The 14,419-nt window shown below is 54.4% G+C and overlaps 1 long non-coding RNA gene across 1 annotated transcript; it reads right to left on the bottom strand.

Moving 5' to 3' along the window:
- Nucleotides 1–1,583: 1,583 nt before the first annotated feature.
- LOC311423514 lies at nt 1,584–9,059 on the bottom strand. Its single transcript, XR_014685733.1, has 3 exons — nt 8,837–9,059; nt 7,590–7,654; nt 1,584–3,524 (listed from the first exon to the last, which is right to left on the bottom strand). It is a non-coding gene; the product is annotated as an uncharacterized lncRNA (long non-coding RNA).
- Nucleotides 9,060–14,419: the final 5,360 nt, after the last annotated feature.

Below are 14,419 nucleotides of genomic sequence, written 5' to 3'. Positions count from 1 at the left end.
AGCATGCCTCAATTTCCCAGCCGCATATCCAACAATATTTCATTCCTGAAAGAACATGAGTTCCTTTAAACTAATGCTTATAAAATGAAAGAAGCCTCTATGAAAGGAGGCTGTGTACAGGCAGATCATTGCTATGGGGAACGTTTAAAAAACCAATAGTTGGTGTGCTTGCTCAATACGGGCATTTCTACCAGCAGGTGAAAAGCATGGACAACTGACGAGCCTACTCCTGCACTCAGGGGCATTGTGAATGGCAGGGTGTTTAGCTGTCCTCCATCTGGCAAAAAAAAAATAAAAAATGGGGGGAGAGAACAACAAAAAAGGCACTGCTGCAAGAGGGGAAACAGCCCCCATCAGCACTTGTAATGGAGATAAGCACAGAGCATGCAGCGATGAGCTCTCAAACACCGCTCGTCTGCTTTGCTGTTCCCTGTGCAGCTCGTGCTGAAGTCAGAAGGTACCAAACGGAGAAGGAACTGCAGAGATCGCTCCACATGTGCCTGCTCCAAGCGCGGTTGGCTGCCACTGTAGCTTTCTGTATAGCGGAGTTAAAGAAATGAGCTAAGAGGACTTGTCAATGTGAATAAAGCCACAGTCTATGCAAACCCCTCTGCTGCTCGCTCTGGGACACACGCTACACGTCGGCAGTGCAGTGTGATCAAGCGCTGGGGATGCCGACGAATGCAAAGCAGGGATAAAGGCCTGAGCAGCGAACTGAGAGCCACGCAGCCACAGGGAATCACAGCCAAGCACGGGTTTGAAGTCTGTGTGCTGGGTATAGAGCCTAGAAGTAGTAATGGAGTGATTCAGTCTGGATCTGGAGCTTAGTGCTTTGCAGAACAATTGGGACTGCTGCAAGATCAGGAAGTACTTTTTGACTCAAACGAGACAATTCAGGCGTTAGGAAACCCGGTTGGTCTCTCGCTCTTTCAGACTGGGCTCACTTGTTTGTCTACTTGTGTACCAGAGGGAGAGCTTTCCATCCGTGACCCCGTAATCATTCACAGGAACAGAATCTGCTGTTGCAAACATTGCCTCCTCAGAGCTTACCTAAAACAAATCAAACTTCAGAAGCTGTTGGCTTTGTTGAGTCTTACCGTGTTTATCAATTCAGCCGTTACACTCCGCTTCTGTGTGTCTCTGACGATCACTTGCTAAAATCCTCTGCTTGAACCTTCTCCCTGGTGTCAGATGACTTCATGAGAAGCCGGGTTAGCATCTGTAAGCGTTTCAGCTCTGTCAGTGGTTTTACATCTTTAATGGGATCTGAAATATCTGAAGCTGCCTTGTCAAGTTTCGTAGCCCCATTCGCAGGGATTTGGGATAGCTGACACGGCCCAAAAGCCTACCCCAGTCTCTGCCTGATAAATGTAATCCCCAGCTCCCTCCTGACTCCTTTCCACCAGACACTTTCATAACCGGGTATCAGCTGCACGAGCAGCTGGGGACACGAGGAGGAGCCGGTCCTGATGGCAGAGCAGCTCTGCAACCTCCCTGTTCTGTACGGGAACCTCCCTACCCAACACGGAGGGAGAAGCCGGTTTCTTGGGAACAGATTCCCACTCCTCCAAATCGCCGCGTTCCAGGCACTGGGCCCCAGTAGTCCCACAAGCATTTAAAGGCTGTACTGCAGCCTGTTCCCATCTCTCAGACACAACCTATTGCCATCACAGCACCGAGGCTGGCTGTGAAGCAGAAATGGGGGGGAGCAGCCGTCCAGGCCCGTCCTGTCACAGCGATCCCACTGCAAGAGCCACCAGGGAGGAGCCGGGGGTTAAGCTGCAGCAGCAGGCTGACAGTTCGGTGCCTCTAGAAGATGGGATGAAAGCAAAGCATCGGCTGGCTGGGAGCAGAGCCCCAGGCCTCCTTCCCCTCCTGCCCTCGGCTGCCGCCTTCTCCAGGGCTGGCTCCCCGGCAGAGGTGAGCTCTGGCCCCTTTGTGCACTACTGCCACTGAGGATCGCTTCCAGCACTAAGCACATTTCAGAAAGGCTCATCTCAGCCAGCAAACCTTGCCCAGCTGAAGAAGGCTGGCCGTGCTGGTTATTCCTAGCACGACGATAACTCATACCTGGCTACGTTATTCTGCACGAAGTTATACGATTAAAACATTTCTTGTTTTTCCACGACTAGTATTTAAGCAGCAGCAATGCCACACAAGATTTTTTACAGGCGTATTTAGACAAGACTGTCCCCATTCTTCTTTTTTTAATGTTAATAATGTAGTTAGAGTCGCAGAAGATCTGTCATAAAAAATATTATCAAAGGAACTAAGATAAGTGCAGAATTATTTGCTGTTTGGAAAATCCAGACACATCACAGAAAGCAATAACAACACAGAATAACTTTGATAAAAGTTTTAAAGAAAGATTTTTTTATAGCCCCAGCAGTAATTACAGCTTATACTGAAATAAGCTCCTTACACCGAGTTTAAGTTAATTTACATTTTAGCAGAAGAGATCAAATAATGTTCTGACAGAATAGACTTCACCTTGAGGGAGGGGTCATCCAGATACAGCTATTGTAGATGAAGAATTTGGCAAAAAAATGTACCTAGGGCTCAGCAGAGATCCGCAGAGAGATTTTCATCCCCTCTGTTTTGCAGGCTTCGGAGGCTGTCCTGCTTTCAGGGGCCATTCACAAATCCCAGCGTTCCTCAAGGAGCACTGGGGGGACACCTTGCCCTAAGATTTTTTTTTTTCCTTCCCTTCCTCTCCGTTATGACATCTGTAGTTCTCTTCTATTTTAATTCAGTGTTAGAATTATTGCTCGAAACACAACAAGAACAATTTTCTAGATTTTTTTTTTCCCCTGGTGGTGTTTGTACAGCGATACATGTCACTGTGGGCCAAAGCCTTATCAGTGCTTCTGGTTTTTGTTATCAGGCTGATAGTAAAGGACTCCTTTGGAACAAAGGGGATATAATAGCAGCTTCATAGATCTGCCATTACACTTTACCACTACCATTTAGAGCTAGTTACTTTAGTAGTCATTAATGAATAATGACAATATAATAATCTTCAAAGCTCACTATTCCAGCACCAACCTTTCCTCCAGCTTATAATTAAGATGTCAAAATTAATTTCCCTCTCAGAAAGCAGGGCCTTTTTCTCCTTTTTGATGGATATTTTGCAGATATCGGTTCTCAGCTTCCACAGCTCAGCTTCACCTCCCTGCAAAGGACTGCGTGGTTGCGTGCACGGTTCTCCATTTCTCGGTGTCTGTCCTCCAAAACCAGCCTCATAAAGAAAGAAGGGAAAGAGAAGGGCCTGGTGCTGTGTGGCCTCCCAGGGCTTGAGCATCGCAATTACCTTAGCATCTCACAGGGGGGCTGCAAAGCTTAATTAATTTGCAGGGCCTCGCTGGGACCCCCGGGGCGAGTTGCTCGTGCTCCCATCCTCCGAGGAGGACCCGGACAGCGGCGGGTGACGGTCAGAACAGGACAAGGGGATGCAGCACCTGGAGGTGAAGCCAAACCTCTCCTTATCACACTGCAGCCTTCGTGCTCAGCTGCTTATTAAAGACCTATCAAGACAAAAATTAAACAGGCCATTAAGCAGCACTCCGGTGGATTAACGTTAGTCTGTCTCCCTTACGCTGCAGGATTTCAACATTCCTTTGAAGTCTGTGCATTAGAAAATCACTTTCCAAGCCACATAACTTTGAGCTTTAGATGTTTCCTAACAATTCTGGGGCTGATGAACAGCTGACTAATCCTTTAGGATTTAATGAGGTTAACTAACATGCACAGCTTTGTAGGGGAGCTGTAGGTGGTATTCTGGTAGCAAACAGGAAAAACAACGACAGTAAGTTGTGCTCTGTGAAGAGCCATTACGGGATCCCAGCATCGATCAGCAACTTCTGCCGAAGCTCCTCTTTCCTTCAAAGAGCGCAGGGAGGGGTTCTGCTCCTGTTCAATCACAACAATTCAGAACGAACAGCTCTGCTTGCTTGTAACTCTCACCGAAGCCAAGAGGCTCACACATTCCCGTGCTCTGGGTTAGCTTCTGGTTTGCCGGTGCGCTGACGGAGCAGCAGGGGCGTTTTGCTAGCAGACGGTAGCTTTTAGCAGCTGGGGCAAGCGGCAGAGCCTGAGCCCCGCTGGCTGCCTGCCCGAGCCCCAACCTGCTGCCCTGCGAGGCCTGGCACCGAGCCCTGCTCCCAGCACAACGCTCAGCACGGGGAAGAGACCGCAGCAAGGAGCCCGAGCTGTCTGCATGCTGCTGCGGGCACCTCGTGCACGCTTCTTCTGCTCCCACTTTGTAGGGGCACGGCCCTGCTCGGCTGCAGCTCGAGGTGCCTCAGCCTCGTGGGCCTGCGAGGGAGCACGGCACGGCTCCGGTGCCCTGCGTGCCGGAGGGCTGAACGCTGAACTTAATTTGGTATTTACTGAAGATGCCAGAGTTTACACACAGATTCATTAGGATGCAATTACAGAGATCAGAACTCAGGCTACTCAATTATTCTTAGCGAGAGCATGTAATTAACTGCAGGTTCGCGTCAAATGCTACCTAGTGCCTTGGATCAGGTTCAGAGGATCGGCTTGCCCAGAAACAACCAGCAGTGGCGTTTTTCTAAGCGCAGCCCCTGGCTGGGAGGCAGCAGTTAGTGGGAAACAGCAGCAGCCCAGGGAGGGGGCTTGCTCGAGGGGAGGAACAGAGCATCCTGCCTGCCACCCAACAGCCCATCCTGAAGGGTCTGGACAGCAAAATGCATGGAAATGCCAGAAAGTGTGAGCCTGCCCTGATGGCACGGCTGTGAGCCCCAGGAAGGACTTCAGGTAAGAGGAGGCAAAAGAAGAGGTGCTTGCTGCTCAGCCGATCGCTCTGACAAGCTGGCCCACACTGGTCATAGAGACCAGCAGAGGAAAAGGGTGTGATATGCAGGCTGGTGACATTGTAAAAGCTTAAATGGCTTTCCGAACTGAGTGTGCATTAATGAGATGCTAACCAGAACCGACGGTCGAATACTCCAGCAGAAAAACTGCTCTTAGCTGAAACATCCTCATCACTTCCCAGCTGCTGCTGCTCAATTACCATTTCAACAAAGGCACGCAGCCTCAGCTCACAATGTAGATTTCAGGGCTGATTCTCCTACACGGAGGAGGCATTGTGTAGCCCTGCTGCTCCGTGTAACTGCTGCACCATCAAAGGGAGCTGCAGGGAGTAGGGCCGTGAGAGCACACGGGTGCACGGAGCTGACTCTGAGCAGCCCTCAGGCAGGAGCCATTCCCCCCCCATAGCCACATGGACCCCTCGGACACGTCCTACCTGGACGTGAGCAGGACAAGGAGCAGAAAACCAGGTGAGTCCCTGTGCTTGGGATAAGCAGCAGACCCATCCTGGCTACTCCAGGGAGTGAACCGAGGGCACTGTAAGTGGGTCGAGTATTCCTGCCTCTGCGATTTTGCTGCCTCATGATTAAGCACCATACATATTTATGATTTATTACTGCTGCTTTGGAAAGATCTGCCTGCTACAGCTCATAGATCACAGTAGCACTAGTGGAAAATAAAACTCCGTAAAACTGTTTGCCTGTTGCTCATTTGTAACTCTCCCCTTCAGCTCACAGGAGCCTGGAGACAGAGGCTGCTCTGTACAAGCACAGTTTCCTCACCATCTTCTCCACTCATGAATTATTTCAGGGGAAGATTTCTTTTCATAATAGGAGTGGAAAATTCAGTGCATCCAATTAACGTCTCAGTCACCCTCAGGCCTTCGCAGTCCCTGGAAAAAATATGAAGTACCCAGGTAAAAATCCCTTACAAAGCAGTAGCCAGGCAGGTGATTTTTTTAGGGCCTTTTTAGAGAAAAGAGGACGGAGATGGGCACAGTGCCTTCCCCTGGTTAATTGTCCAGCCCTCCGTGCCCACGGCGGTACCGCGGGGCGCCCAACTCCCGGCTCAGGAGGACGAGATGCAAAGAGCCCAACCTTCTCACATCTTATCTGCAACTGGACTTTTAACAGACTCCTACCATCTGGAGAATAATAAATAACAAGCCTTTACTCTGCAACATCCCAGTTACTGCGGAGAGCTTTAAGCAAAGCCTAAAGAGGAATGGATTTTAGAAGACGGTTGTGAATGCAGCGCTGCTGGAGCTGCAGCACCCGGGCGAGCGCCTGCAGGAACGCACCCGAGCGCAGCGCACAGGCAAGTCCTCAAACACAGAACTTATTTCCAGGCTTAAAGCCATCGCTGGAGAGCTTTCATGTGCAGCGATGAAACGAAGGCAGTGGAAGCGTTACAGAAAATACCTTATTACAGCAAAATCGCGCCGCTCTGGATTTCATCATTTCCCTTACGCTGGGGAAAGCTCTGCCAGCAGGCAGCGGGGCAGGGGCAGGGCGAGTGGTGGCAGCACCTGCTGCCGGGCAGAACCAAGCAGCCTGTGGGTGCTGTGGGGCAGCGATGGGGCAGCAGAGCCAGAGCAGAGCCGAGCCCACCCACGGCCAGCCCCAGGCAGCCTCATGGCACCTGTAGGAGAGCCGTCGGTTCGGGCACCGCTAGCTGGTGCGCTTCCCTGCTGCATAACCCACACTTTTCTAGCAGAGGATAAAAACTCGACAATTGCTATTGTGCAAGTGCCCATTAATGTGAGGACTGCCAGACAGCCCTCGGATTTGGGAAGAGCTTTTGAGAGAGCGCCAAAGCCTGTCCTCTGTAAGCAGAGTTTTGAAAGCTGCTGCCTGGTAGGTAACAGGCTCCAGGCAATTCTCTGGTGGCTGCTGAGCTGCTGCTTCATCTTGGAGCCTCTGATGAACTTGGAGCTTCGCAGAAGCAGAAATAACGAAATAGACCCTTCCCTTTATGTGAAGCTGGGTGCTGGATGTGCCGCATTGTTCCTATCCCTCTCCTTCACCGCGCAGCAAAGCAAACGCAGCACGGAGGTAAGAGCAGTCATTCCCAGGAGTAACACAGAGAGGATGAAAAACAACCTCAGAGTCGTGTTCTGTGCAAGGTTGTTTATAATGCCGGGAACTATTTTTAAACCTGGGCAATGAAGGGCTGCCAGCTGCAGAGAGCCCTTCTGGGCAGGTACGTGCGCTGCTGGCAGCACAGGAGCGGGCGCTGGGTGCGGGCAGGGATGGCCGTGACACCACCACAAAACCCTTCCCAAGGACACCGCTCAGGGTAAAAAGCCGTTTCTGGAGCTCAGAGGAGAGGAGGAGCATGGAAAATCCTGGCAGGTGATGCCATGTGCTGCGCTCGGCCATCGGGCAGGAGGGAGCACGCCGGGCAGGGCGGCTGCGCACGGGGACAAACGGCACGCGGTGCTCCGGCTCCTCGGCGGGGCAAAGAAGAGGGCAGGAGAGGCAGCCAGCCCCTCCTCACTGCATCATCCACACGTCAGCTCCCAGATGCTGACAGCAGCTATTTTGAACAGCCTCTGGCATGGATAAAGTGAGAAATCAATTCCCAGAGCCAGAATTCCTGTCTACGGCGTTTTGGAGAGATTTGAGGCCACCCAGGCTCAGGCTGCAGATACCACCACGGAGCTGCAAGCCCTGTGCCCACCCTTCCCACCTCCCCGGCGAGGGTGATTCCCCACCACCAAGAGGCTCAGCAACCGCGGCGTGGCTCTGGCTTACCGGGGAGCCAGGAGCTGCTTGCAATCTGCTGTCACCTCCTGAAGGTTTGGTGTGCGATCATCAATCTGAAAGGGATTAAAAGAGAAATGAATATCGTAAACACCCCAAATGAGTCGGATCTATAATGGTTTCTGAGCACACTGTCAATATACGTTACAGTATTTAAATAATAGGTTAACAACTTTTGCCTATAAATTAAACTATTTTATTGAAATGTATGCTGATTACAAGGCAAATATCTTTGTTCTAATTATCTTAATTACGGGCTTTTAATGGCAAGAAGCTGCAGAAATAAAAACACACATAAATGGCAGCTTACAATGATGATGGCCGCACCTGCCAGTGCTTCTGCTGTGTTGTCAGGGTAATTCATGCACCGATTCCCACCGAGGCCGAGGGCTGTGCCGGTGACGTGCAGGCAGGGCGGCAGCCTGGGCTCAGCACGTGCCCACGGGGGGATTCACTGCATGGAGGAGCTGCTGTGGAGGGACGGAGGGCAGGGAGGGCAGGGCAGGGGGCACGGGCTGCTTCGACCCCTGGCACCACGGTGCCTCGATGTGCTCCTGGCCATCCCCGCTCCCCCCGGCACGGGCAGCTGCGGTGTGCCCAGGCACCCGTCCTGGTCCTTCAGCCCCAGGGCCTCGGCCGGGCCCCGTCTGAGTCTGCACGGAGAAGAATTAATTTCCATTTGCTCTGCTCCACTGCTAGTGACTGCATTCAACCTCCCGGGCTGCTGACTCGGCTCCCATTGCCTATGCCTGACAAACTAATGAATTTCCTTTGATTAGACGTCTGCGCTGCGTCTACCACCTTCGTTTTATTCTCATTTTAGCTCCTTATCTTTCTTCACGCTCCCTTACCTTCAGCCTGTGAGTGGCTGCAGCCTCTCCGGGTGGAGGCTGCGTGCCTTGCTCAGGCTCTTTCTCCTCTCCGAGCGCACAGGCAGCGATCGCCCTCTCTGGCCTCTTGCTGGGTGCTCCACAGCAGTCCCAGAGACACAGGACTGGCCTCAGCTGGGGAACACCACCTGGCTGGTTAGCAGGGAAAAGAGCCCTTGCGATGCAAGCCCAAGCTGAGGGCTGTGCCTGCAGGCCTGGCTGGCTGCAGCGCTGCGCTCAGAGGCTCGGTGCAGAGCCAGCAAATCACGCACGGGCAGGGGCTGCGCTCCTGTACCCACTGCTCGGAGCCCCAGGGAGAAATGCCAAGCGCTGGGAGCAGAAGCAGCGGGGCAGCACGGGGGCACCCACCTCTCGTCGGCTCCTGATGGCAGAGAGTTCTGCAGGACCGACAGGGGGGCTGTGCCATCTCCTGCTGCAACTCGTAACGGTGGGGACACGGCTTCTGAAAAGCACGGAGCAGAAGTAGATCAGAATCAGGTTTTATTTCCCTTCAGATTTATGCAGGCAGGGCCATTTTGGCTCCCCAGCCGTGCATTAACCCTGGAAACACGAAGTCCAGGCCAAACTATCGCGATGGTACAATTTCAAACTGGATTCCCCATCCAGGTTGTTCTTGTTTTCTATCTGGACATACGGATAGAGGAAATCTTTGGAGACCTTGAAAAAGCAAACTGCCTCACTTTGAATTCCTGAAGCAGCGGCATGGCTAAGAATAGCCTCCGAAGGGAGTGACAGGAGGAATTCAGCACCTTTCCTTACTGCCTAACGTTCACGAAATTTAAAATACTGTACAGAAGGAAAAAAAAAAAAAAAAAAAAGAGGAATAGCCAGTCACGTTGAGGACATTTGGAGGAGTGTGCTATTATGTAAAGCGAGCCAGGGAAAGGTTAGTAAATACCACTCCTTCCCCTGGGAGCTCTTCCCTTGCAGGAGTCATTAGTGCACTGGCAGGATAACAGATCCTCGCCGCTAATTCTCTAGGTCATAAGCAAATGAAACAGCAAAGCTGATCGGCTCTCGATCCACATTAGGCACGGCTGACCAACTCACCTGCCTGCTGGCTGCCATTGTTACAGCAAGGTTAGGGCTACAAATACCAAGCTCTTGTCATTAAACCAAGCAAATTTTGCTCTTAACTGTCAGGCAGACCAGGCACGGGGCCTTAGGAGACGATAGGGTGCTCGTCCCCATGTGCTCACACCACGATCCAGTCCCTCCTGTAACCTCGGGGAGGTTACACTTGTACTAAAGAGGCAGTTTTATTCCAACAAATTGTGATTTCAGTGTTCACACCATCAGCCTATGTATATAAAGATGGTCATTTTGTCACGCTGGCTCTGCAGAAGGGAGGTGTGGCCCCTCCTTTGCTCCTTCCCTAAGCAGTTTGGTCTGGAGCCCACAGGTGGCTCAGTGTCTGGCCACCAGCACCGACCCACGCCGCGTGCACGATGCTGGCCGTGATCCCTGCAAGCCTGGGCAGTACGCCCAGCCCCGTGGTGCTTGGAGAGGCTTGTGCGAGCACTTTGCTGCAGGGCAGCTTTGGGGAAGAAGCATCCTTCTTGCTACCTCTGCCTCTGCCAGTGCTCTCCCATTCCAGCTGCTGCAGGACACCGCACAGATGCGCCAAAGCCCACGGAGCAGCAGAGCCAACTTCAAACGGAAACGCTGCCTGTGAAACCTCCGGAGTCGTAATGCAGCGAACAAAACCAGCCACCCGCATGCAGCACACCGTCCCAAATCCTGCCTTTAATCTCAGGTTCCAGCACCAGCCTTCCCCCCACCCAATTACTTGTCTTACAATTGACATCGCAATATTAAATTCCTGAGAACTAAAGCACTTTGAAAACATAACCTACTTTAAAGCAGACAAGATTTATAGCAGAAGTATTTACTTTCTAGTCCTTGACGCTATCAAAGGCCCTGCTGTCTGCTCAGCAGCCCCTCAGTGAGGCCTCCAAGCCCAGGGGCCGCCGGGTGTGCGTCCCACAGCGGGCAGTGTCTGCCGAGGCGCCCTGGGGGCTCTGCTCCCCCAAAGGCTGCAGCATGGTTTGTGGCTGCACTGCAATTTTAGCCTTCGAGAGCAGCGCAGAAATCACAGAGAATGCCTCTGCCATGGCAGTGAAACGAGGTCACGGCAGCGAACCTCCAGAAGGGAGGCTCGGAAAAGCCCGCAGCGAGGTGCCGGCCAAGCAAGTGGGGGTCGGGCATGGAAAAGGACTGAAGAGGTGCCCAAAGCGGGCGAGGGGGCAGTGAGGGTCTCCCCGTACTCACTGGTGGCAGGAGCAAGACAGCGCTTTCCCTCTGCTGCTCCTAGGACATCGTAAAACAGCCCAGAGCCACTGCTCTCCTTGCGCTTCTCTCCTGCTGCCCCCAGCGCCTCCAGCCCAGGGGTGAGGGTGGCACCGCGCTGCCCCTGCGCTCGGGTACGGGGGCTCTGGCACCGCGGGCTGGTCAGCACGCAGCTGTGACACCCAGAGGCAGCTCGGATGTAAAATGGGAAATCTTTCCGCTGGTGCAAGTGGAAAGTCTCCAGGCAGCAAGGCAGGCAGTGGGACTCCTGGTGCACTTTTCTGCCTGGCCTCATCCCTAATCATATATTGCTGCGCTAACCTAAATGGAGTAACATTAACTTTCACTCCTGAAGCAAGGTGCAATTAGTTGGGCATAAAAGAACACTGAAGTGATGCTAATTACCCTCTAAAAGATGAATAGTATTGAGCCAGAGAAGCAGAAAATTACCTTTGTGGGAAATCAGTCTCAGAGTCTGTACTGAACAGCGGCGGCAGCAGCAGGACAGGCACGGCCCGGCACAGAGCTGCCTCTCCTCCACATCCAGCCGAGCCCTGAGCAGCCGAGGATGCGGGGAGCATCCCACCCGTGCTGCCTGTTAGCCCCACACCGAGCCCAGACCCCCCGGGCACAACAGCACTGGGACGAGGCACTGGGAGCACCCGCTGCTGCTGGGCAGAAGGGGCTCAGCCACGTTGCCCCTGTTCCACGAGGCACTGCTCTCTAAAGCATAGGGCAGAAAAAACACATCCGACAGCAGCTCAGGGAGGCCACAGCCCTGCAACTTTGCCTGCAGCAGCTGCAGGAACTGTGGCTTGCCCAGCAAACACGCACAGGAGGGGCTGTGCCACCGATGTCCCTAAGCAGCGGCGCAGCGCGTGGCGTGGTGCCAGCACACCGGCCGTGGCACTGGTTGTACCGGTACTGCAGAAAGGCAAACATTGGCAGCACCCTGAGGTGTCTCCGTCCCAGCTGGGAGCACGCAGAGGGCTGCGGGGCAGCTGCAGGGCTGATTTCTACTTTCCTGGTTCCAGCAGGGCTGCCTGTGGGGCTGTCACCGTCTCCCACGGCGCAGCAGCTGCTGTCAGCCCCCGCACGGAGGTCGTGGCTCTGCTCTGCGGGAGATGCTCAGGCACAGGAGGATGAACGGGAAGGACTGGGAGTGGCTGGGGCTGCCCAGGGAGGGGGCACCTGCTTGGGGGTGCTGCACTCCCGGCCAGGAGGATGCAGCGCAGCGGCACGTCAGCTCTAACCCCTGCGCGGAAAAGGTCTCATAACAACAGTTCACGAGTGCCCCGACTGTCCCGTCTTGTTTGTTCCTGGAAACCACCCAGGTTTTTAATTAGACATCAGCTATTCCCTACCCATTTAGCAGCATTCAAAGAACCCAGTGCGTTTCTTTCCCCTACCATCCGGCAGGTTCCTCGGCGCTGCCTCGCAGCACTTTGCTGGCCAGCGCCTTCTTCCAGTAACAGGCCGGCATTCCTCAGGGCAGGAATCCAGCCACGCTGCAGTCCAAGGCACTTTTCTGACCTGAAATCCTTTTTTAAGGAGGTCTGCAGGGTGGCCACGTGCCCAAGGCAGCCCAGAGCACCTGCCCAGGAGCTGGACACCACGTGGGACAGCTTCAGGGCTCGCAGGACCAACACGAGGTGCAGCGGAGCCGTGCCACAAGCAGCTCCTGCCGCAGCCCTTCACAATGTGCTTTGTGCAGCTTTCAGGCTGAGCAGCAGAGGGGTGGTGATGCTTTCACCCTCCAGATCACAGCAGCGAGCCTCGTGGCTGCAGCCAGCTCTGCTGGGTCTGCAGAGCGGGGAAGTCCCCGGCGTGCAGGACAGGGCTCCCCAGCACCTCCTGCTCTGGACTGGGTGTCCCCAAGAGAAAGCTTGGACCTTACCTAGTGCAAAACCACCCGCACCCAAGACCTTGGGGAGCTTCACCCCCACCTGCTCCACTGCAGGCAGGCTGCCTCGGTACTCCGCAGCTCCCAGGACCTTTAATAGTAATTAACAGGCTGCTCTGCTCCAGTCCTGGTGGTAAGGGGAGGCAGCTTGCTGGGGTCCGAAGCACGGCACGTAGCAGGACAGCTCTGACACGGCTGAAAATGCTCCTGAGAAGAGGCAGAGACCCGGCTCCCTCCGAGGGATAACACCTCGGCAGCCTCCTGCTTTCCCTACTGCTCCGAGCTCATACGTACACAACCTTCATGTTCCCATCAAAGCCTCTCCCTGATTTATGCCCATGGGAGAAGCTCACGGAGTTATGCTGTGGGAACTAAACATTTTAAAAGGCAAATTGAAAAGCAGTCCAGAAAGCAATCTGCTCCCAGGTACCGCTGCCGTCTGCTCTCCCTGCTCCACCAGACTGGCTGTACCTGCAGCACAGGCTGCTTGTTCCAGCCGTGCTGTGAGCGCTGGTTTCATTTATAAGATGCATTATTTACCAGTCTGACGTGCAGCTCATTTAAAATACAAGATTTATCAGCAAAAAAAAAAAAAGTAGTGCTTGCTATGGCAGCTTCCAACAAGCGCAGCGGGGCTCTTTGCTGGCCCGGTGCTGACCGTGCAGATTCCTGCCCCATCCAGCACCAAAGCGCCCTGGCCTGGTGCAAAGCGGCCCCGGGGCTCATCCCCCCCATGCCTGGGGCTCCCCACGTGGTGCCACCGGCCTGCAGCCCCCTGAACTTGGGAGTTAAACAAACGGGTCAGGGATACCTGCACCAAGGAGAGACCTTCCCAGCACCATGGTAACTCCCATGCTGGTGGAGATCCCAGATCCTGCAGCCTGGCCCTTTTTGGGGAGCAGCAGCTCCCCAAAGGGGTGCTTCCCGCAGAGCTGGGGTACCCCCACACTGTTCCCCGAGCTGCCGTGTTCCCACTGGGACCTGTCCTGCTCCACTGCTGCCTGCCCTGCAGCGATGGGGCCGTGCTTGCCTTTTGTGCCCTGCTCTGCTGGTAGAAGCGGCTCCCTCCAGCCCAACAAAGCCAGAGGAGCTGCTCCGGTGCCAAGGAATTTTTAGCAAGCCGTGGGAAGTGTCAGTCGCTTTGCAAAGGTGCGACTGTTCTCAACGAGCAAAGCGTAACCAGAGCTCGCCGAGAGATCAGGATCTGCAGCAGGACATCGGGGCTCAGAGAACCAACGTCCTCGCCCCGCGTGCCCCCTTCCTGGCCAGCACCCACTGCTGCTGTGCGCCCAGCTCCTAGGGGCCACAAACTTCCCTCCTTCGACCCCCTCATCCCCCTGTCCTTGCGTTGTTAAGCCAAGGGATGTTGCCACCCTGCTCGCTGTGCCCCCTGCCCTGGTCTGAACACCCCGGGGCCGTACCTGCAGGAGGAGCTCCCCAGGGACCCGCTGCCCTCCGACACCCGGCGCCGTCACGGCCACTGGCACGTGCTCGATGCTGGCCCTGCCGCCCCTCCTCAGCAGCCCGGAGCTGGAGCACGCTGTAAGCACAGATGAATGTTTAATGCTCAGAGCGAGTTTTTGCGTTGACCTACATTTCCTTCCCCCAGACACCACGCTGGGGCCTGAGGGGATCGCGTGGGGCAGGAGCGCGGCACAACCCCCAGTGCTCGTAGCAGCCCCCAGCCCACACAAGCCGGGCACCAGATCCTCCCTCCCTGGTGCCCGGCCCTCTCGCAG

Source organism: Aythya ferina (assembly GCF_964211825.1).
Source record: "Aythya ferina genome assembly, chromosome: 25".
In the NCBI taxonomy this organism is placed as follows: domain Eukaryota; kingdom Metazoa; phylum Chordata; class Aves; order Anseriformes; family Anatidae; genus Aythya; species Aythya ferina.
This window is presented reverse-complemented; position numbering and strand designations above follow the sequence as displayed.